This window comes from Pongo pygmaeus, chromosome 11, assembly GCF_028885625.2.
Source record: "Pongo pygmaeus isolate AG05252 chromosome 11, NHGRI_mPonPyg2-v2.0_pri, whole genome shotgun sequence".
NCBI classification, from domain to species: Eukaryota; Metazoa; Chordata; class Mammalia; order Primates; family Hominidae; genus Pongo; species Pongo pygmaeus.
Genome location: NC_072384.2, coordinates 137,893,046 through 137,902,930, shown reverse-complemented (window position 1 = coordinate 137,902,930; position 9,885 = coordinate 137,893,046). Strand labels below are relative to the sequence as shown.

General features: G+C 41.3%; 1 long non-coding RNA gene across 1 annotated transcript; it reads left to right on the top strand.

The window, feature by feature from the left end:
• The first annotated feature begins 396 nt into the window (after positions 1 to 396).
• On the top strand, positions 397 to 9,625 carry LOC134737720 (uncharacterized). Its single transcript, XR_010122908.1, has 6 exons — positions 397 to 571; positions 895 to 1,057; positions 1,324 to 1,450; positions 4,225 to 4,322; positions 4,545 to 4,657; positions 7,547 to 9,625. It is a non-coding gene; the product is annotated as an uncharacterized LOC134737720 (long non-coding RNA).
• The last annotated feature ends 260 nt before the right edge of the window (positions 9,626 to 9,885 follow it).

Here is a 9,885-nt window from a genome sequence, read left to right as displayed (position 1 = left end):
ATCCTCCTGCCTCAGCCTCTTGAATAACTGGGATTACAGGCACCTGCCACCACACCCAGCTAATTTTTTGCACTTTTGGTAAAGACGGGGTTTCACCGTGTTGGCCAGGCTGGTCTCGAACTCCTGACCTCAGGTAGGTGATTGACCTGCCTTGGCCTCCCAAAGTGCTGGGATTACAGACCTGAGCCACCATGCCCGGAGAGGTGGGTTTTTAAGGAATTTTTTGCAGCTAGAATTTCCCTGAGGTTTTCACCCAGATGCATGGAATTCCTGAGCCGGTTGAGGATTCTGAAGTGCCATAAAAAGTATTACTGGACCATGCCACGATTGCCTCACATTCATAGCACTGGAGGGTGTGTGTGTGTGGTTTTCAAGCACATGTGCATGACCTCAGCTAAACTGATACTCATCATGAGTCAGAGAGGCAGGTAGAGACAGGTTCATTTCATTGACAGGAAACCGAGGCAGCTTGAGGCCATATCCAAAAGCATATGAAGTGGACATGTTGCAGGACTCTACGCTTCTGGTTCTGTATTTCCCCCAGCACTGCGGGAGGACATTGTTGTTTGGGGTAAGATGCCTACTTTGAGATCATTCCTATCACTGTGTTCCGCTCAGCGGAGGATCTGAGGAAAATAAGTAGAGCTAAGTCTAGCTGCCACTACCCACCCATCTCACTCCTTTCTTTCACAGCAGAAGCCCTGGGAAATGCGGTGGACACAGCGCGTCTGTTCTTCATCAAGGCACTTGACAAGCTTTTTATGATCTACTTGTGGACACATTGCAGAAATGTGGGGTAGAGGCTGGGATAATTAGGAGGATTACTAACTGGCTAATGATGTCCAAAGGAATCATTGACTCAGTAACCCAAAGGCTTTTGATCTTGTTTTCTAGGACTCTGTCCCTAATTCTAGACTGTTCAGCATTTTTATTAGTGCCGTGAGCGGAAATACAGAAGTTGCCATTTCCTCAATTACAACAGTCATAGTAGTGGTAGGGGGAGTGGAGAGACCTTGACTGAAGAACTCTGAATCAATAAAAGTACCTTTTAATACGCGTAAGTATAAATGCTTTTATTTGCATCCACCCACCCCAAATCTCACAAACTACTTCTCAATATAGGACAAAGTAATAGGTCTTTAGTGGTAGCATGTTGCAAATATCTTAACAGTTTCAACCCATGTCAAATCAGTTAAATCTGAAATTAACTTGCACTATGATGCACCCACTGAGAAGCTAGTGTGATCCCACACGAGTTTATACAAATATGGTACTTAAGGCGAGGTTTTATTCGAGCATAACTGGGGAATTTCCACTCTTTAGGAGCCTGTGGGTAAACCGTAGGATGCACAGGGCGGTGTGCCGAGAGTGTGGAGGAAGTGCCAGTCCCTGGCCTGTGAAGATGGCTGAAGAACAAAGTTTTTCCTACCGGCAAAGAGAAGATGTGAGGGTGAGAGGTCACTGGTCATTTCCTTCGTATTTGTGAAAAGCTTTCCTAGAGAAGCAAGATGATTCTTGCTGAAAACCAGGTGGGTAGATGATAGAAAATGAGGTGGCTCTGTAGCACTGGGGGTGGTTCTCCATTCCAGATGCATTTGAGTCCAGACTGTGTAAGCACTGGGGAGGGAAGGCTCCACAGGGGCTGTTGACCACATGACTTTGATGTTCACGGGAGAGTTTACTCAGGAAATGCTCCATGGCAGAGATGAAAGTCACGCTGAGCTTTGAAGAATGAGGAGGCTTGGATGCAGGGATGCTTGAAGTGTCTCTAGAAGTCATTCAAGCGACAGAAAAAGCAGCCTGGTAATGACTTGAGAGGCAGGAGAATGTGAGGGCTATGCGTATGAATGTTCTAGTTAAAATTGTATTTGAATCCAAACTCTGCCACTGGCTAACTTGGCAACCTTGGTGCTGTAGCTAGAATAATGTCCCCATGAAGACATCCGTGTGCGGATCCCTGGAATCTGTGAATATGGTACATTACATAGCAAAAAGGAATTGAGGTTTAATGAAATCAAATTTGCTAAACAGCAGAGAGATTTTCTTGGATTATCTGGCAGTCCCCATGTAATAACATGGGCCCTTAAAGGTGGGAGAGGAGACAGATGAGAACAAGAGGGGCTCAGGGAGCAAGGTGTGAGGCTCAGAGAGAAGCAAACACAGAGAGAGGCTCTGTTGCTGGCTCTGAAGGTGGAGGAAGGGGCAGTGAGGGAAGGAATGTGTCAGCCTCTAGAAGGAAAAGACACGGAGGAAACTCTCTCCTAGAGTTTCCAGGAAGAAGAGCAGTCCTGCTCCACCCTGATCCCCACTCATTGAGGCCATTCCAGACTTCTGACTTCCAAAACTGTAAAGTAGTAAATCTGTGCTATTTTAAGCCACTAAGTTTGTGAGATTTGTTAACCGTCAAGAAAAAAAAAACTAATGCATTTGGGTTAGTTTGACCTTTGTGAGTCAGTTTTTTCATGTGTAAAGTAGAGATAGAAATAGTATTTACTTCCTAGGATTCTTGAAAGTAAAGAACCTAATACCCTATTTGACATATTATATATATTCAGTAAAAAGATAGTCATCATTATTACTATCAAGACAGTTTTATTTGTGAGGTTCCCCTCAGCATCATTTAGCTGCCATAAAAAAAACTGCAACAGCAATTAATAGATTCCTCCCCTACCTTGTGGGACCTCCTAATACTTTCCTTCCTTTCCTTGAATAAGGAAACATCACCACTAGGATAGAGATCCGCAGCTACCTGACTCCTTCATTCCAATTTCTGGGGAAACACTGATTAGCCTGGCTGCCCAGTGTGGGTCAAGTCCCGACTCACCCTAACCAGATTACTGCATGGATAACAGGAAAGGACAATTTCTAGAGAGGCGGTGCTGGTCAAGCTGTCTGGTCTAGTTTAGAGTCCACTGCTGGGCTGCCTAGTACACACATAGGTGTACACACTCGTACACACACACACATGCACATATAGACAGACACACACACATACTCGGAAACACACAAACACATACCAGTCATTGCATCTGGAGATAATATCACGGAAACACACACACACCCCAATCATTGCATCTGGAGGTAATATCACGGAGCGGCTGCAGCTGTCTACATACAGGATGGTACGTAGTACCAAAATGTGAAAACCAAAATGGTAAAAACCATTTCTCCCCAGACACAGTCTTGATACAGCCCAGATGTAGCTCCTTACAGTCTGCAACCTGGGCATAACTGTCCATCACATCTGGTGTGAACTGGTAGAGAAAAGCAAGGTGGAAATGTTACCCGCACTGTACATCGGTCGAAGGTCCCGAGCACAGGCTGTTTTCTTCTGGACAGAAAAAGTGACACACGCGTCCTTGTTGACATGTTGCCCTGGATGTGAACTGAACTCCTTAATAAGTCTGTCTGGTGGGCACAGCTTCTGCCTGATTGAATGACTTCTGTGTTCCAGTGTGCTTCTGGGCCAGGCTTAAGAGAGAAAAAGAAGTGTATGTATTTGTGCACTACTCATCTTGGAGAGTGATGGAAAAATCTCAAGACCCTCTTAGCTAAGCTTGGGAGTTTTCTGGTGACATAACTACCTTTAATATTACTAAAATTCTTTTCTCTTTTATGTGTGAGGCATACGTTTATAAGTTTTCAATGCCAGAATTGTTGGATAACTATGATTTTTATTCACCATGGCCCACTAAAGTAAACTGTCCAGAGCTTTGGGGCATTTTAATTTCTTTAGTTCTAAATTTAATAATCTGCAGGAGGTTTGTGTGGTAAAAAATAAACAGAAGTGAGAGTACAGTTGAATTTGTCCCTAATGTGCCCTGGACTGTAGTCCCAGCCTTCTCAGGCTACATTCAAATCAAATTTTCTTACGTCCATTTTTTCAACTTCATTTAACGTGAACTTATTGAATGTCTACTATGTTTCAGGCATTGCTGTAGGCATTGTAAATATAACAGAACAGACAAGTTTCTGCTTTCAAGTAGCTTACCTTTTAGTGGAAGGACACTGAATAGAGAGGGCAAGCTGTTCAGCAAAATCCAGTCTCCTCTACTTTGGACACACACCAAAACTCTATTTCCCAATATTTCTTAAAGTTATGTATGATCAAATTACCAAGCCCTTTCCAACCAAACGAGCAAAAATGATATGTTCTGGACCTGGACAATGAACACCTCCATGTATATCCCTTCATGACTATTAACTTCTGCTTACTGGATTCAGAAATGATGTAGCCACATAACGGAAGGAGCGTGGATCCCTGAATGACTGCATGGAGGAGAACCAACCTGCCAACTTCAGTATCTACCTAGGACTACTAGGTGAGCAGGAAACAAAGCTTACTGTATTGAGACATTACATGCTTGAATCTATTTGGTATAACATCAGTTTAACCTACTCTGATAATATACAGAGATGGGCAAAGAAATATATTCTATGTTAAGTGGTGATAAGTCTAAGAATAAAAATATAGCAGAGCAGGAGAAGTGAGAGTAATGTGCATGTTCATGTGTGTTTGTGTTTTATAAATGGTGCTGAGGAAGACCTTCCTGGAAATAAATCATTTGAACAGACAATTGAAGGAAGTGAAGATGTGAGTCAGCCCTGAATATCTTAGGCAGAGGGGAGAGGTGCTGAAGATGAAGAAAGAACCCAGGTAGGAGCCCCACAAACACTAAGGCTCTGAGATAGCTGTGTTTGATTGGGGCCCAGTGGAGCTATTAACAGCATCCTGAATTCCTCTGACTCTTCCTAGACAGCCTCATTCTAATGACAAGGATCTCTTATTTTACTTGTTGGTACTTCAACTTTAGCTTTAGAAATGGTTAAGTTTTGCAAATGGCCTATTTATCTGAAACTTAGCAGTATTATATTGCTGGAAATCAGGAGAAAGGACTTCCCTTAATAAATAATAAACTTGCCCTGCTGTTATTTCTCTCCTCCTCTCTCTTTTTCTTTCATTTTTGCTTCCAGGCAGTAACCTTGGATCAAAGCTTGTATTCTCATTTAGATTCTTACTAAAGGCAGTAAGAGGCAGTCAACACATCTTGATTCTATGACATTTGCCAAAAAATATTCTAAAGCATTGGCCTCAGTAGGCTCTTGGTTTAACAGGAATTACCAGCTTTCTTCCCAGGATGGAGGAATCTTGAGAACTATCATCACCCTCCTCCCTGCAAATTCAGCCAATTCCATATGTTTGGGTCAGCTACTTGCAATTAATTTCTGATTTTTCTTAGTTATAAATATTTTGCCTACAAGTAATAGAAACCACTAAGCAATAGAGGAATGTTTTTGACAATGACTGAGTTGGCTTATGAATTTAAACATGAGATGCATAGACTAAACACCATCTGGGGCTGTTTTCCTGTATAAATAGATAAATAGGTAAGTTTCTGTTTATTCTTCATGCACTTGCTTCACCATGATATATGCATCCACCTGGGACACAGTAAATGTGGCATAAATTATATTAAGGAAATCAAATCAATGAAAAGGATATTTGCAAACTAAGAGAAAGACTGAGGAAAGGAAGAGCAGGGTAGCAGGAACAACCAAGTTTTGAGGCATGTGTTGGAGATAAGGAGGGGGTAACATTGATGTCAATGATATATAAAAAACGCACAAAACCTTTTGCATCACTGTTTTCACACTGCATGGGTTAATCGTTGAGAGTATTGCATACAAGTTAATGCCACTGGCTTTGGGGTCCAATTGGCTAGTGTTCTAGTGCCAGATTTGCCACTTATGAGCTGTGCATCACTGAGCAAATCACTTCACTTCATAGGGTTGTTGTAAGGATTCAAAGTGCTTTAAAATACATGCCAAGGACTAGAATTTAGTAAGCTTCTGATAAGTAATATATTTTAATTACAATATAGTTCAGAATCAATATCTCTATCCAATTATCCCTCACTGAATATCTGACTTTTAACTGTCACTGTTCCTAAAGGCTTTGTATTCTCTTACTTCAACTCTAGGGAGTGGAGAGTTGATGAGGCTAGGAAGTAAGCTTGATATTTCCCTTTTTCTGAGCCTTAGTTTCATTTCTGTGAACCCACAGTGGGATTCACCAGCTCCCATGCATATTCCATTCATATTGCAGGTAGTGGGTCTGGACAATGAATTCTGGCCAAGGACAAAAGATGAGTGTTCTTTCCTGTTGAGTTCATAAAAAGCCATGCTATTTTCTTCAGTCTCTCTATGCAGGCCCCATGTTTTTGATGGTTTAGGTATAAAACTGTAGAGGCATAATCACCTTGATCCTTGAGTGACTGTGTGGAGTAGAGGCCTCTGCTGTCCTATATAGGACTGGTAATGTGAGTGAAAAAATAAATTTGGCTAGATTAACCTACTGAGATTTTGGAATTTTTGGTTACTGCAGCACAACCTAGCCCCCTTCTCCAACCCACCCTACTAACATACCAGTTGGAAAATGATGGTGACAGATCAGCTGATCCTTCACATTCAAAGAAACTGCATTTCTACAAAATGCTGTAATTGACAAGAATCTCATTCTAACCCTTAGGTACTACCACTGCAGTGTCACTCTTTGCAGGAAGATAAATTACCTAATGTGTCTCTTTTCTCCCAGCAGCTGGCATGGTGTTTAGCACTGAATAAACATGGAAAATGGTCACTGAGTATTCTTTATATTAATTATTTCCCAAAAATATGACTCATAAATTAGAACAGCACTCAGTGCCCTTTACCTTATTTTACATTTCCATTTTCATCTTTAAATTCCTCTGAAGTCATTGGCGTTATGACCATAGGAAAAATATCTGATTTACTCTGTTCTTAGGTAAAAACATTTTGACATTCATTTTATTTCTCTTATAAATCATTTAAGAGAAATCTATGCAAGTCACATGCTTCTGTGAAAAATGGAAAAATTAAAGTAGTTTTTGGAAACCTTAATGCCACATAGAGGAATTTTAAAACTTCTTGGGAGTTTACTGTAAACACATGCAGTACAGCACTAAAACACATTGGAAGTACTAAGGAAAGAGACAGTTTGGAAATATTTGAAAATAGCTGTTACGGCTTCATTTGCTTAACTTCTTGGTGCCTCAGTTTCCCCATCTGTGAAAGGGAAATGATTTTACAGTTGAAGAAACTAAGAAGCAGTTGAATCAGCTGCTTGAGAGAGCAGAAACTCTGGTGCCAGACTGGGTCCTTGTCACAGGATTGTCATTTACTAGCAGATGGGCAAGTTATTAGTAGTTATGTTTTCTGTGCCTCAGTTTTCTCATCTGTAAAATAAGGTTAATAGCACCTACAGTGTAGAGTTGCTGTGAGGATTCAATTAACATTTCCAGTGCTACCTAGCACATAGCTATGATTATGTGTTAACTCCCTCTACTTCTGCAAAGTTTACTTAAAATATCAAATATCATATGTTCTTACTACAATATGTATGTACTTCCGATTTTCTCGCCACTTTTATTGGAATAAACTCTTAGGTTTGACCCAGCTGTACGTTTGATACAGTTCATTTAAATGCCTTATCACAGTGAATTCCTCTCTTGTCTGCTTTTCAAAGATAAAAATGGGGAAAATTATCAACGTAGAAGATGGCAGCCAGACTTGAAACGACACAGAAGGGAAGCAGTTCTTCTGAAAAAGGAGACATGCTGAGTAAACAGTCCCTGAAGTGCTCCTGGCTGGGCTCCAGATGAGTAATGATTTATGAACGGGAAATCTGGGTCGGCCGGGCTTCAGTCCCGCGGCGCAGGGAGATGGAAACCAGATGCGGAGGCTTCATCCAGAGGCCCAGGAGCGGCAGCATGGAGGGGGTGAGGGTGCAGAGAGGGACGCAGACCCACGAAGGACGCATGTGGCGCGGGGAACACACAGAGAGGGGAGGAGGAGAAGACAGAAAAGAGGAGGGAGGGGAGAGAATCAACCAAGCCGTCACTCATGGAAATAAAGCACCCTTCAGAGTTAACTCAGAAAACGTTTCCTCAGCCGGAAAGCCTGGTGCTTCCTCAGAATATACGTTTTGTCTTCATCTATGTTCCCATGGAAACCAGCTAAAAAAGTTCAGACACATTTGTTGACTTCAGCTACTTGGAGTACAGAGACCGTGTCTGTGTGTGTGTCTCAATATACACAACGTGTTTCCAAATATGTTTCAATGAAATGCTGGTTCTCTTCCAATTAAATCTCTGCGAGAGTTCAGTTTCCTAAAAGCTAAAAAGAAGATTGATTTTTAATGCAATTCTGGCAAAGAGAAGAAAATTTAAGTGTGTATTCTTCCTATTGCCAAACTGTCCAATACAAAGCAAATCAGACATCTAGAACAGGGGTCAGCAAACTATGGCCAGTGGGCAAATTTTGGCCCACAAACTCTTTCTGTATAGTCCACAGGTTAAGAGTGGGGGTTTTTTTTGGGTAGTTGTTGCTTTGCATTTTTTAAAAGTTGTAACAAAAAACGAGAAGATTATAAAACAGGGTTGTGTGTAGCCCACAAAGCTGAAAATATTCACTCTCTGGTCCTTTACAAAAAAGTTTGCTAAGCCCCGATCTAGAATATGATGCTCTTGCCGGTGAAGCTGTTGTACATGATAACAGGTCAGCTGGGTAATAATTTCTATAAATGAAACGATTCTTAGAAATATTGATATAGACCCATAGAGTGCTTTGGTGTAAACACTCATTTGATCACTTCACGCTAAGCCACTGTGCTCCGCCCTCGAAGTGCGGAAAGCTGGCGAGTAGCACGCGGGGGTAGACGAACTCTCCCTGGCCGCGCCGAGGGGAAAGCACATGATGTTCTGGGTCTGTGCAGAGCTGCAGCGGCTCCCAAATACAGAGCTGGCACTCATCTCTCAAACCTCGTAAAGGAGCATGAGCAATGGATAGTGAAAAGTCACAGAAGAATGTATCTTGGGCTTTGGAGAGACCCAAAGGATAAGGCACTCATAGAGAAGCAACAGATTGTACCCTGGCTTTGATCAAGCAACAGATTGACCCTGACCAAATAATGATGAGAATAATAAACAAAAACAATAACTCAGCTAATGGTGGCTAAAATTTACCGGGTGTTTATGGTGTGCCAGGCATCATGCTGAGCACTTTCCTTGGATTACCTTATTTAATCCCCATAATGACCTTCTGAAAACGAAGGAACAGACTCAGAGGTAAAGCAACGCTTTAGGAGTGAAATGGCTATTAAGAGGCAGAGCCATGGTCTGAGAACAGATTCTTTTTTTTAATAAAAATCTTTTATTAAACTCCCATAATCTAGAAAAATATAGAATTCTTCTTCTTTTTTTATAATTAATAGACTTTATTCAGAACTCAGCATGTCCTTTTCCTATCTTATCATCAAATGCACTGTACCACAATATATTTAATCTTTGTCTCTTTATTTAATCCCTATGGCAATTCCCCCCCCCACACTCATTTGTTTATTTATTTATTTATTGTATTATTATTATACTTCTTAAGCACTGCCTTGATGGCTTCTTAAGTGTAGAAAGACTCAGGGGGAAGTGTTATCAATATAAATATGTAGGGTACAAATGGAATTGAAAAACAGGTCGTTACGACCCATATTTATCTCCTCTTTACTTTCAAACCCCACAATAATAAAACTCCACGCACTGAGGTATCACAACATTTCATTCTCAATGTTATTTTCCGTAGAGTCTGAACTGTGTGGTATGAGGCTGACCTCGGCATTTGGAGCTCTTTGGAGGCCTAGTCTTCCTGGGTGCTCTGATTTTGATATTTTCTGGCTTGTTCCTTGGTCCCTAGGTCAGCTGACTCTATAATATATCTTCACTTGACTCAGCTTGGAAATCAAATTGATGTATCAATATGTGCATTTTTCTTCTGAAACGGCTTCAGCACGATCAATGGTTCCTTATCAAATAA